A 15,303-nucleotide genomic window follows, 5' to 3' on the forward strand; every position below is an offset into this window, starting at 1 on the left:
AGTAGACGGAAAGATATAATCAAAATTAAATCAGAATTAAATGAATTAGAATCCAAAAAAACTATAGAAAGAATCAACAAAACAAGGAGTTGGTTCTTCGAAAAACTTAACAAAATTGACAGACCCTTAGCAAATCTCATCAGAAAAAGAAGAGAACACACCCAAATTAATAAACTCAGAGATGAGAATGGAAACATCACCACGGAAACAACCAAGATTCAGAACATTATAAGGGAATACTTCTCAAAACTGTATGCTAATAAGTTTGAGAACTTGACAGAAATGGACCTCTTCCTAGCAAATATTGACATGCCAAAACTAAACCAAGATGAGTTAAACTATCTTAACAAGCCCATATCAAGCACTGAAATAGAAACAGCAATAAGAGACCTCCCAGCTAGGAAAAGTCCAGGACCAGATGGTTTTACAGCGGAATTTTACAAGGCCTTCAAAGCAGAGCTCACACCAATTCTCCTCCAACTCTTCAATGAAATTGAAAGAGAAAGCTCACTACCGAACACATTCTATGAAGCCATCATAACCCTCATCCCAAAACCAGGCAGGGACTCATCAAAGAAAGAGAACTATACACCCATTTCTTTGATGAATATTGATGCAAAACTTCTCAACAAAATTTTTGCCAATCGACTTCAACAATTCATCCAAAAAATCATACACCACGATCAAACAGGATTCATTTCAGGGATGCAAAGCTGGTTCAATATACGCAAATCAATTAATATTATTCATCACATCAACAGGAGCAAGAATAAGAACCACATGGTTATCTCAATAGAAGCAGAAAAAGGATTCGACAAGATCCAACACCCCTTTATGATGAAGGTTTTGGAAAAATTAGGAATCCATGGAACATTCCTCAATACAATAAAGGCTGTATATGACAAACCTACAGCCAGCATTATACTCAATGGTGAAAAACTAAAGCCATTTCCTCTTAACTCAGGAACAAGACAAGGATGCCCACTCTCTCCACTTCTCTTCAATCTAGTATTAGAATGCCTAGCTACAGCAATAAGACAAGATGCAGACATAAAGGGGATCCAAATAGGGAAAGAAGAAATAAAACTCTCCCTCTTTGCAGATGACATGATCTTGTATTTAAAGAATCCCATAGACTCCACTCCCAAATTACTCAAGCTGATTCAAAAGTTTGGCAAAGTAGCAGGTTATAAAATTAACCCCCAAAAATCCATGGCTTTTCTGTATGCCAACAATGAGAAAAGTGTGGCTGAAATTAGGAAAGTAACCCCATTTGTAATAGCCCCACAAAAAATAAAATACCTAGGAATTAACTAAAGAAGTGAAGGACCTCTATGATGAAAACTTTAAAATCTTGAAAAAGGAAATCAACACAGAACTTAAAAAATGGCAAACCCTCCCATGCTCCTGGATTGGAAAGATTAACATCGTGAAAATGGCAATACTTCCCAAGGCTATCTACAAATTCAACGCAATACCTATCAAAATTCCACCCTCATTCTTCAAGGAAATACAAGAGGCAATCCAAAAATTCATATGGAACAATAAAAGACCCCGAATAGCAAAAACGCTCCTCAACGGAAAGAACATTGCTTTAGGAATATCAATACCAAATTTCAAACTCTACTATAAGGCCATAGTAATCAAAACAGCTTGGTATTGGCATAAGAACAGACCTCAGGACCAATGGAATAGAATTGAAAACCCAGAAATGAACCTACAGACCTATAGCCATCTAATCTTCGATAAGGGAGCTAAAACAATAGAATGGAAGAAAGACAGCCTCTTCAGTAAATGGTGCTGGCAAAACTGGTTAACTACATATAGAAAACTAAAGCTAGATCCTTATATATCACCCTGCACCAGAATCAACTCCAAATGATCAAAGACCTTGAACTCAAAACAGACACTCTGAAAACATTACAGGATGGAATAGGAGAAACCCTGGGTCTCCTTGGCTCAGGCCGAAATTTTCTGAATAGAGACCCGGAAACACAACAAATCAAAGAAAGGTTGGACAAATGGGATTGCATAAAGTTGCAGAGCTTCTGCAGGGCAAATGACATAGCTAGCAAGATCAATAGAAAGCCCACGGATTGGGAGAAGATCTTTACTAGCCATACAACGGACAAGGGTCTCATATCTAAAATATACTTGGAACTCAAAAAATTAAACCACCCAACAACAAATCCTCAAAGAAACGACTGCCCAATAAGTAAGTGGGCGAAAGACTTAAAGAGAAGCTTCTCTGAAGAAGAAAGAAGGATGGCCAATAGACACATGAAGAAATGTTCAACATCCCTAGCCATAAAAGAATTGCAAATCAAAACAACATTGAGATATCACCTCACTCTAGTTAGAACGGCAAAAATCAGGAACTCTAACAACAGATGCTGGAGGGGATGTGGACAGAAAGGAACCTTACTTCATTGTTGGTGGGAATGTAAACTTGTTCAACCACTTTGGAAAGCAGTATGGAGGTTCCTCAAAAGACTTCACATAGAACTCCCCTATGACCCAGCAATCCCACTTTTGGGCATTTACCCAAATGTTTACAAACAAGACCACACTAAAGCTACCAGCACAACAATGTTTATTGCAGCATTATTTACCATAGCTATGATATGGAACCAACCCAGATGCCCCTCAGTAGATGAATGGATCAAGAAAATGTGGTATATATACACAATGGAATTATATGCCTCCATCAGAAATAATGACATTTTCCCATTTGTTAGGAAATGGAAAGGGTTGGAAAAAATTATATTAAGTGAAGTAAGCCAGGCCCAAAGAAACATAGGTCCCATGGTTTCCCTTATATGCAATATCTAGTATATGTATGAGTCAAGCGGAAAAGGTCAGATAATGTGATGTTAGGAAAACGAACCCTTAAATATGTATTTTAATGTTTTTTTTTCTTTCATGCATGTGTTTCTAACGCATTTATAAGATTATTTCTTTGTTGCTTTGTATGTCCCTCCCCCACAGTGTAACCCCTGCTTTCACTATATTTGATGTCAGTATAACCTGTGGAGGAGATGGGGACAAACAAGTCGTTTAAGGATTCAGGTGGACCTGTTGCAACAATGAGAAGTACAAAATGTCATGTCAAAAACGAGCTTTACAATGTCGGTGTGGGAGGGGAGGGGGGGAAGGATTGAGTGGGGGCGAGGGGGGAGTCTTGGAAGGGAGTTGAAGGTTAAACAAAGGAGGAGGCTGCAATGCTTGGTAAGATATGTATGCATTATCCTGCCCATGTAATTGTAACCCCTCTGTACATTATGTTCTCAAATAAAATAAAATAAAATTAATTTTAAAAAAAAAGAAAATAATTCCAAAATAATTCAGTGCACCTACTTTTGCTGAGTTAAGTTATGGCTTCTTTGCTAGACATATTCTCTTGTTTTAAAAACTGCCAAATATTAGTTTTATAATAAACTTCATCTAATATTTCTTGGTTGAAAAGAGAAGTCCATACGGTTGATTTCACTTGGATTTATAACTATCTCAAAGCCAACCCAGGCAGGAGAGTTTGTCAGTCTCTTATCTCTAATTAAACACCAAAAAAGCCAGAAGTGGAGTTTTGACTCAAAGAATAGAGTACTAGCTTTGGGGGCAGGTGGGCAGGAAAGACAACTGTACCGGGACAGAGTCCAGCCTTTCAGTTCAAGCCTCAGAACCAGCACAAACAAAACACAAACAAGCAAACAAAAAATACTCACATATTTATTGGGGACCATCCTTAAAACACTGGTTTGAAAAGAGGCTCCTTTTGCTGAACATACTCACTGGATACTGTTTTTTGTAATCCTTATTGGTATGGAGAACTCAGAACCAGAATAAAGGAGTAGATATCTGTCTCCTTCAACAAGAGAATCATGTCAGGAGTGAAATATTTTTGGATACAATACTTTTAAACCTCCATGTCTTTGTTTCTTTGCAGTAGAACACTTAAAACAACGTTCTCTCCTTTTTTCTATGCTGGCCTCCAAATGGCATATTTTTTCCTTTTGTTATACTCTCAACTAGAAGTTTACAAACAAGTTTTATATTAGTAAAGAACACACTCCTTTGTTTACCCTTCACATCCATTCCCAGCTTCCCCCCCGTGTACAAAACAAAACAAAACAAAACAAAAAACAAAAAGAAAGAACACACTCGATAAAGTCAGTGACAGAGTTTCCTTCAAGCCTTGGATTCTTTTCTTTTACAGTAAAAATGAGAGCACAAATTAACTTGAACTTTGTCATGTCACTATGTTCTATTCCTCTCTCAGAATCAGTTTCCACTTCCAGTAACAGTTCCTTCCATTTACTTCCAGTAATAATCTATGGTGCTGCTCCATGTAAAATGAACATTTTGTGTCTTCACTGAAATAGCACAAGTACATCTTTGAACATGAGGTACCACATGTTTCAGAGACAACTTAATAATGAGAAAATATGGAATTTACATGGCTTATAAAACATTATCCATGTACATATGGCCATATAAGATGATGTTAAGTGAAATGGACCCCAACGTAAGACACAACTTGTTTTTTTCTTTCTTACTATTGTTTTTAATGTATCTAACATGTACTATGTGATTTTTTTGTTGTTTCTCTTCTATTTTCTTCCTCCATGTTATAACCCCTGTTTTTTCTATATTTGATGTTGGTGACTTGAATCTTGCATATACATTTTTCTAATGTGAGGAGCGGAAAGAAAATAACAAAATGCTGAAACAAGGATACAGTATGACCCACCGTAATGATGAGATGTACAAGACACAAGAACTTTACAACTTGGGGAGTGGAGGAGGGATTTAGGGTGGCGGGGAGAAAAGGGATGGCAAGGGAAAAACAAAAGGGCAGGTAACAATGTTTGATAATTTATGTACTCATTAACTTACTTATGTAACTCTAACCCCTCTGTACACCATTTTTACAATAAAAAACATGAAAAAAACATTATCCTGGAGTACTTTAAGTTCAAATTTCCTAAGTGGTCTGTAAATTAAGACAAATTTTGAGTGGAAAGGAGGTCTCAGAAACATTTATTTGTGTGTGTTTTGCATTATTTCCCAAGTATACATAAGTTAACAGTAGGAGAAACAATAAGAATAATTGGAGAAAAAGAATTTCTATGTTTAAGTATAATGGTTCAATACAGAATAGAAGACTCTGCAAATAAGACAATTTTGAAATAATAAAGCCAAGGCCAGTAGGTAGATCTATGGGTGTGATATAGAGAAAACATTACTACTAAGTGGAATATGAAGGATGAGGCCACTCTGTTTCTTCTACTAGTTCTAAATCATGACAGCTAATCATGGAATTTTGTGAAAAGTAGAAGGGAGGAATAATTCTAGTTCCAAAGCAATTCGGATATAAGAGCATGGACTTAACTGGAAATAATGCCATGTTGAGAGAGGAGGAATTATACTAGCAATGAATTGGTAGATAATATCACATTTCTTTTTTTCTTTTCCTTTCTTTCCTTTTATTGTTTTTTTGATGTTTGTGGGCCTGGGCACTCTCCCTCTACTCTTCAGCTCAAGGCTAGCAGTCTACCACTTGAGCCACAGTGCCACTTCCAGTTTTCTGGTGGTTAATTGGAGATAAGTTCTTCAGAAACTTTCCTACTTGTGCTGGATTGAACTGCAATGCTCAGATCTCAGCCTCCTGAGTAGCCAGGATTATAGGCGTGAGTCACTGGCACCCCTCTTAAGATCCCATTTCTAACAATGTACACTCAAGGTGTGTAATGTGTATGTTCATCTATCTTTATATGTAAAGTTCAGAACAATTGTATCTGTATAATTCTTTTTTGTTGTTGTTCTTTTATGGTAGTGTTGGGTGTATCCGTTGGAAAAGAACAGGCCTAAACAGTGCCTTCCACATTCTATAAGCTACCAAAAAGGCACCATAATTGACATGAGGGATGCTTCTTTTTTTTCTTTTTCATTCTTTTTTTATTGTGAAAATACTGTACAGAGGGCTTACAATTACACGGGCAAGATAATGAGTACCTTTCTTATCAAGAATTGTAGCCTACTCCTTTGTTTCCGCTTCCCATCCTATCATGCCCCGTGATTAATTCTTCTAAGGTCAGGATGAAAGTGTTTGTTCCCAACATTTAAAATCAACAGGATATGTTGAACTCATGGATCCAGAATTTTATGGCTTCACATTCATATTTCAAAAATTTTATCAATATGACTTCACCAAAACACTGTTCTTATTGAACTTGTCTATGTCCTCTTACTTTTGAAATCCAGGTGGCATATTTCCTTGAATATCTTCCTGCAAATTCTTTCCTTCCTTTACTTCTGAAAATCTTTTAATACTTTTTTGTTTCCTTATTTATTGCTTTCTTCCAATCTTGTCCACACTGTTGCTCACATTGCTCACACTTGTGTCCAAATGTCCTTTTTCTCTTCCCTTCAATAATACCCCCAATTTTATTATTGTTTTTCATATTCCTGGCTGTAGACATTTTGATGATGTCTAAACAGACCTATTTTGTATCTGTTTAATATAAATTTTAGAAATATCAGAGTTTTTTCCTAAATCAATCATTTCCACCTGTGGTCCTTATGGCTAAAAATATCACTAATATAGCTGCCAGCTATATTAGTGATATATATATATATATATATATATATGTATATTGTGGAAGCACTTTAGATTTCTTCTTACCACTCTGCCTCTGCCCATTAGATAAGATGAATTATCAAAATTTTCTCAGTAAAGTGTTTTCCTTTTCAATCACAACATTGTCATTATCAGGGTACACTGTGGTCATCATCATCTTCACCAAAATTATTATTAGCATCATAAGTGCTAACTTTTGAAAGTCTGATATGTAGCTATGATTTTTGGTTATGAATCTATGAATCTATGTTTTTTGGTTAATAATTTTAATGTTACCACTGTGGTTGAATCCATATTAAAATTTTGAGCAAATAAAGAAACAAAAAACGAAACCATAAGAAGTAGTTTGACTATGTGCATAAGACAAATTATGGAATAGAATTTTGAAGTATTGCAAATTCCTAACCAGTATGATATAACTTCCTCTCTCCCCTCCACTTCACACAAATTTTTAAGTTTGAACAGAATTATTTCATGTAATATAATATAAATGTTACTACAATATCATGTGTATATCTTAAATTTCCTTGAAAGTAATAAACTACATTCTATTGAAATATTAGTGATTTATTGCTAGGAAAATTTTGGAAAAGTAGACTATATCTTTGGAAAGATAAAATCAAAAATAGTAGCATAAAAGTTATAAAGAAGTCTGTCTTCAGAAATATGTATATATATATATATATTATGTATAGAAAGATATACATTTTTAAAGATTATTTGTCATCAGAAATATATACATATATCAAAATATATGTGTAGAACATTGTACATTATAGTGAAACAAAAATCTTAAAACATAATTAAAATTTACAAAATACATCAAACAAAGTGCCAGTGACTCACGCCTATTATTCCAGCTATTCTGGGTAATGAGATCTTAGAATTGTGTTCAAAAATAGCCCAGAGAGAAAAGTACTTGTTAGGGGCTGGGAAGGTGGCTCAGTGGTAGAACACTTGCCTTGCTAGCCTGAGGCCCTGGGTTCGATTTCTCAGCACCACATAAGCAAAAAGAAAAAAGCTGGAAGTGGCACTGTGCCTCAAGATATAGAGTGCTGGCTTTTAGCATAAAAATGCTTAGGGACAATACCCAGACTTTGCAAACTACAACAACAAAATATATCACATTAATTTCACAAAAGCATCTTTTAACTGCTGTGAACTTTTTTTTTTGGTCTGATCATGGGGCCTGAACTCTGGGCCTGGGCGCTGTCCCTCAGCTCTTCAGCTCAAGGCTAGCGCTCTACCACTTGGGCCACAGTGCCACTTCCGGCTTTTTTCTTTTTGCTTATGTGGTGCTGAGAAATCGAACCCAGGGCCTCATGCATGCAAGGCAAGTGCTCTACCACTGAGCCACCTTCCCAGCCCCTATGCAAACATTTTTTTAGAGACATGAATACATGTCCCTGGAAAATGTTAAGTAAAATGTATAGAATATTTACGACTATGTTAAAGACATGACTATTTAGATATTTTAAGATATTTAGGTAATAATTACAAATTAAGGATAATAATAATAATATATTGAGACCGGTCTTTTATTCTATTTTACAATAGTAATTAAATTATATTTGTAATGATTATATAAAAATACTCTTGTTTGGTATTTGAATTATAATAAGTGATAAACATTTTTAAATGATTTCCATAGGAAAGGATCATTTTCTTAATGGTATCAATTTTTTGTAATTTCAAAACAATTAAGAAAATTATTCCAAGGCCTGTTTGCTTTAAGACTACATTTGTTTTGTTGTTCAAGTGTTCATATGTTGGTAGAAATTAAAATTCCAAAATTTCAATGGATGTTGGCATTCAGGAACATCTTCATAGATACTAATATTGGAGTCCCTTAAGTGGAATTGTTTTATTTCATTTGTTATTTTCACAAATAAATCAAGATGATTGTTTATTTTGTATATATTCACTGCTTTTGGCTCTTATCTTGAGAATACTTTTTTTCTTAGCAAAGTAGAGAAAAGCAATTGGATTGAGCAAGTAACATATGGCTTTCATAAAATGCAGATGCATAGATTTGGGTCTCCTCTCATTTGCTAAAAGTTTCTTCCAGAAAATGTTATCAATTACTTATAAGTGATGCATAATTCCTAGTTATTCCAGTTATCACTTTTTGATTGAGTTATCTCTGCATAAACTAAAAAAAAAAACATAAAAAACTTAAAAATAAACAGAAATCACATCATTGTTTTAAAAGCTATAGTTTACGAAAAGTTTTTACCCAACACCGAAAAACATCCTTTTAGGTATTCTGCAATTTGTGTGAAGTATATTAAACGATAGTTTTTTTCTGACATGAAACTCACATGCAATATATTATCTCCTTTTATTGTATACATTTCAGTGCTTTGGAAGTGAATGTTACAATCATAGGTTTTCCAAGCCTAATTTACACAAACTTAACATTTTTTCAAATAGAAATGCTGTAAATTTTAGAACAGACATTAAAATAGATATAAAATTAAGTTACAGGAATTGGTCCAGCATACATCCTCGATAGTGTGTTTTTTCAAAATTTTTACAAGATTGTTCTGACTGACCTGTATTCCCTGAATTTACACACAAGTTTATTGAGCAGGAGGACCAATATTATACAGAGATATCTAGATGTTTGATAGTCACCCATATTCTGCACCTTGTGAAAACACAAGGCCCAGATATTTTATATAGAAAAATGTCTTTAGAGAATGTTTGAAGCAACTAAAATTAATTTAGGAATGAGTTAAGATTTAGATAACATTGTACCATAATAAAGCTTAATAATAACGACTTGAGCTGTACTACAGACGAGAGTTGGAGGGGATAGAATGATGGACCACATAGGAGCAGTATGTCATTGTTATTGTGTTTCAACAAACATAAAGACTTAAGAGAAGAAAAGGAAGAAAATAATCAAACTGTCCTGAATCAAGTTTCTTTTTAATCCACCTAACAGTGTGGACTGAGTCAGAGAAGGTGGGAAAAAATAAAGCATTGTATAGACCACTTACAATGTAAAGAAATTGTAATAGGAATATGATAATTAATTTCCCAAGAAATAAGGGAAAGAATCTAAACTATAAAGGCAAAAAGAATGAAGAGAGAAAAAAAGGAATGTAAAACCTTTATCAATAACAAACACAAGAGTTTGGAAGTAGAAAGGCAGTGGAAATATTCTAAATAACAATAAAATAATAATGAAAATTGCTGACGTGGATAGAATATGGATCACATTTTATCATATATAATTTTAAAAAAAATACTAGGAATGAAAATTTAAAAGTTATAATTTAAAACACTACTTAAATTATAGCTAGACAGTACAGTTCAGTGGTAAAACCTTGGCCTAGCATAAGTGAAACAATGGTGTGATCTCCCAAGCATTGCAAAGTACACACAAAGCACATACACACACAAACCACATAAACACACACAGACACACCCCCCCACATACACACATTTGGAATCTTGATATTATCATATTAAACAGAGGAAATTATCACAAATAGTAAAAATAGGTTAATATATAAAATAATATGGCTCGTACTATTTAAAAGTTTCATAGAAATAAAATAGTCACCATATACTTTGATTTCTATAAATTAAGTAAATTGAAAATTAAGAAATAGTAGACAGGAGAACCTTTGCAAACAAGTTTTAAATAAATATTTTGAAACATGTATCCTTTTATTTTGACAAAATATTGATGTTACTGGTGTTTAAACTCAAGATTTAGAATATGATAACTAGGTGCTCTATATCTCTAATCATTTCACCCTGGATATTTTTATAATAAGGTCTCATAGTTTCTCAGGCTCTCCCAAATTACAAACCCTATTTGCAGTTCCTACCATAGCTAGAAAATGGAAGCCACAAATCGCCATGCCCAGTTCAAACTTTTTTTTAAAATTCAAGTTCAAATATTTACAATAAAGTGACCAGGTAATGAATCCTTTCTTAATAAAGTGTGTGCTTCTTGAAAATACAGTAGTTATTTGTTACCTGGAAAAATATGTTTAGAACTTTAAGAAAATAAATTTATTTAAATTCACCAACCATATAAAAATGAAGAAAATAATTTTAAATATTCACATATTAAAGCAAAATATATGGGTCTGAATAAATTACATGTGTAGAAATCATGCAAAATTAAATTAACTACTCCTACAACTCTCAAAAAACAATTGCCTTAACGAAAGAAAAGAAAATAAGTAATTAGGTTCAAATTTTGAAATTTCAAATATAAAATGAAGTTTACTCTGTAGTTAACTGAAGTAACTGTAAACCCTCTGTATATCAATTTTATAATAAAAATGCATGAATAAAGAAAGCAAAAGGACCCACTGATCAATAGCAACTGCAAAAGCTGTTTTTGAGTATACAAAAAAAAAAAAATCAATGTCGCGGATTACAATGTTCCATAAGAAATGTACTCATTAACTTACTTAAGTAACTGTAACCCTTCTGTACATTACCATTACAATAAAATTAAATTGAAATTAAAGATAAATAAAATAGTATACCAATTAAGCGTTCTTAGAAGCCATTTTTTAAAATCTTTATAAAAATCTGCCCCAAGTACCCAAGGAATATATTTCAATGATATATTTAAATACTTAAACTTCATAGAAGCAAAAAGTTTAAAAACTGTTACATAGTAAAGTAATAAACCAGAATATATTACTATAATAATCATTGGATGAATTTTTAGTGGTAGTCAAATATGTAAAAATGAGGCAATTTGCCATTCATTTGAACATAAGCGAGAAAGAATTTTCTAGGTCTTTTTAAATATATCATAAATTTAATGAAGAAACTATTCTGTCACATCATATAATAATCAGATAAAGATAATATTAAAGCAAACAACATATTGTACTATGTTTTTGGATGTTAATGTATATACTTATTCTGGTTGTGGGTAATTGTGGGGATTTCAACTTGGGGTATTGTTCTTGCTAGGCTGTCATCACATCAGTGGTTAATTTTAGGATAGGTGTTCTCTTTCCACAAGAACATGCACCTGATCTGTCCTTTTAGCCTTCCCATCATCAATGGCATCAGAGTTGCACAACAACTTGTCTAGTTTCCTACCTTGGCTGGCCTGGATCCGCAGTCCTTCCAATCTTAGTCTCTAGATAGTGCAGGATGGTGGAAATGATCCAATGCACCCAGCTATAGATTGAGAAGGAAGTCCATTAAAATTTGGCCTGGGTTCTCTTCTCAAATCTCCTAAGTAGTTAAGAGTACAGATAGGAGCCCCTGGTGCCAAGCAGTGACAGTATTTTTAAAGAAATTAGACATATATATGACTTAGGCTTGTGATTACCTCAGGAAAAGAATAAAAGAGCAGTGAAGCATAGAAGACAGGCAGAATTTTAACTAGCTACTCAGAGGCTGAATCAGCTTAGCTAGCTACTCAGGAGGCTGAGATCTGAAGACCACTGTTCAAAGCCAGTCCAATCATGAAAATACATGCAATTATCTCCATAAATCCAGAAGTGTAGCAGTAGCTCAAGTGGTAGACCACTATCCTTGGGCACAGAAGCTTAGGGATAGTGCCCAGGCACTATCAAGCCTCAGGAATGATGAATGCATCCATGAGCACATGCACATGTGCGTGTTTGTACAGGCACGAGTGTGCACACACACACACACTCACACACACACACACACACACAAAAATGAGTATTTCAATGCAGAGTTCTTTATTTTTTCTCCTTGCTGTACTTTATTTCCCTGTATTAGTTCACCAATTAACAAAATCAGCTAAGCACCTATTTACATACAACTCATCATGTTTCTCTAAAGTCTGCTCTCTTTTTGGAAACCTGCTTTCATTTCACCCAAAAGTCAATTATTCAGGAGGTCAATTCATCTTCCTAAACTCTTCAGTGTTAGATGCTTGTTTAAGGTTCTTCCTAGCAATATGACTGTGTGAAATCCTGCATCAAGCAGCATATTTCTTTCACTAGAGGGGAAGCCTCTGTCAAACAATTAATAATAGGTTTCTCTCCTTCTGGCAAGCATCGGTAGTTTTATTATCTTTATATAATTTATGATCTGTCTGTGTATGTCAAAGACTGCTGTGAAAATAAAAAGACTCTTCTCAGCACTAAGCATTCATACAACATTCATAGATAGGAAGGTGTTTAAATATTACTGAAATTGCCTTGGAGTAAATAATGTTCACCTTGACTATATTGAGAAGAAGAATTGGTTTCTCAGCACTTTAGGTAAGAACTTGAGTGAAAGAAACAAAAGGAAAAATGAGGAACAACTCAACACATACATTCAAATGAAACAAAACAAACCAAGAAAACACAAATTAATTCAATACTCAAGAACCTGCAGGAAATGCAAAATTTTTTTTAAAAATCAGCTATGATAAGCTTATGAAACTCCTGACTATGTGGGAGTGTACTGTTGTGAGGATAGTGGTTAAAGCCCCGACTGGACAGAAAGATCTGTACACAATGCCAAGACCTGTTATCCTAAATTCCAGGAAGAATAACATAAAGTGGACTGAGCTCAAGATCATACACAAGTAGGAAGCCAGATTCTATCTGAAAATTAATTAGGATAATTTAGGGCTTGCGGCATGACAAAGTGGTAAGAACACCCATTTAGGAGACACAAGTCACTCAATTCAAACTCTAATATTACGGGTATTAAAGAAAAAAGCTATGACTTTAAATAATTGGAATAATTGTAAGATTTGAGTTTTTAACTGGAGAAAAATCAATGAGATAGAGTGAACCCACCTTGCAATGCTTTCTACTTAGGTGATAATGTTATGTGGTACTCCAGACATAACAAAATTACTTTGCAAATGAACATGGATGTGCATTTGGGTGATGGAAATACTCTACTTACACAGGTGTAAATTAAATAGATTTTCTTTGGCAGATTGTAGTTCTTGAACTAAGAGCCTGGGTGATGTCCCTGAGATTTTTCTGTCAAGGCTACCACTCTACAACTTTGAGCCGCAGTTCCAATTTTGATTTTCTGGTGGTTGTTTGGAGATAAGAGGCTCATGGACTTTCCTGCCAAGGATGGCTTCAAACCATGATTATCAGGTCTCAGCCTCCCGAGTAACCAGGATTTCAGGCATGAGCCGTCGATATTTTTAATAATTTAGTAAATTGTACAGTTACAGAATGTATAAATTATCATTATAAACTTCACAATATATGTGTGTATGTATATATCAATGCATACAAATAGAAATATTTAAACATATTTGTGTATCTACAATAGATTTATGAAATCATCCTTGATTATAAAATAAAATGGAAACAAAATATAATGAGGAGGGGCTGGGAAGGTGGCTCAGTGGTAGAGGGCTTGCCTTTCATGCTTGAAGCCCTGGGTTCGATTCCTCAGCACCACCTAAGCAAAAAGAAAAAAGCCGTAAGTGTTGCTGTGGCTCAAGTGGTTCAGCGCTAGCCTTGAGCTGAAGAGCTGAGGGACAGAGTCCAGGCCCAGAGTTCAGGCCCACGACTGGACGAAAACAAAGGGAATTGTCACATGATACTTGTTTTTGACTGGAATATGAATTGTGAGAATCAGTTTGGGAAAACCATCTTTACTTTAACAAAATTGATATTGGCTATTAGTTCTAATCCATTTATTTATCCATACTGTGCATCCTCAGATATGAGTGTCAAAATCAAACCACACTTTTTTGCCTTTGTATTTTAATCACCTGTTATAATTTAGGGGATAGATGAAGTAATGACATAAAGATTAAAATAATAGTAAGTGAGGTTATGAGTTAGATCTGAAAATGGTTGTAAATATTCTAATAGCTAATTAAATTGCATTTTTCTTACTTTTACTCTATTGTCACGTCCTTCATTCCCACATTAAGAAAGTACATAGAAGGCTATCACTAAATTTTGTGTAAAATTATGACAAAATTTATTGAAAGAATATGGGCACAGTGGGGTTTTTTTGCTTTTTGAGACCTGTAGGTGGTAGTTGTGTTTTTGAGGAGTTGCAAAAAGTTGTGATGGAGATGGAGGGAGTGATGTGCTTTTTGGAAAATTGGCTAGAGGATTGCTCCCAGAAAGATAGTCATGAATTCTTCCAAAAAGCTAGATCCCTTTGGAGTTGATTCTGGTGCAGGGTGATATATAAGGATCTAACTTTAGTATTCTACAAGTAGTTAACCAATTTTGCCAGCACCATTTACTGAAGAGGCTGTCTTTCTTCCATTCTAATTTTTTAGTTCCCTTATCAAAGATTGGATGGCTATAGGTCGGTAGGTTCATTTCTGGGGTTTCAATTCTATTCCATTGGTCCTGAGGTCTGTTCCTGTGCCAGTACCAAGCTGTTTTGATTACTATGGCTTTATAATAGAGTTTGAAATTTGGTATTGATATTCCTCCAGCAGTGTTCTTTCCATTGAGGAGTGTTTTTGCTATTCGGGGTCTTTCATTGTTCCATATGAATTTTTGGATTGCTTCTTCTATTTCCTTGAAGAATAAGGTTGGAATTTTGATAGGTATCGCATTGAATTTGTAGATAGCCTTGGGAAGTATTGCCATTTTCACGATGTTAATCTTTCCAATCCAGGAGCACGGGAGTTTTTTCCATTTTCTACCTTCTGTTTGATCTCCTTTTTCAAGTTTTTAAAGTTTTCATCATAGAGGTCCTTCACTTCTTTG

The sequence above is a fragment of the Dipodomys spectabilis genome, unplaced genomic scaffold (genome assembly GCF_019054845.1).
Source record: "Dipodomys spectabilis isolate Male_0828 unplaced genomic scaffold, ASM1905484v1 ptg000041l, whole genome shotgun sequence".
NCBI lineage: Eukaryota > Metazoa > Chordata > Mammalia > Rodentia > Heteromyidae > Dipodomys > Dipodomys spectabilis.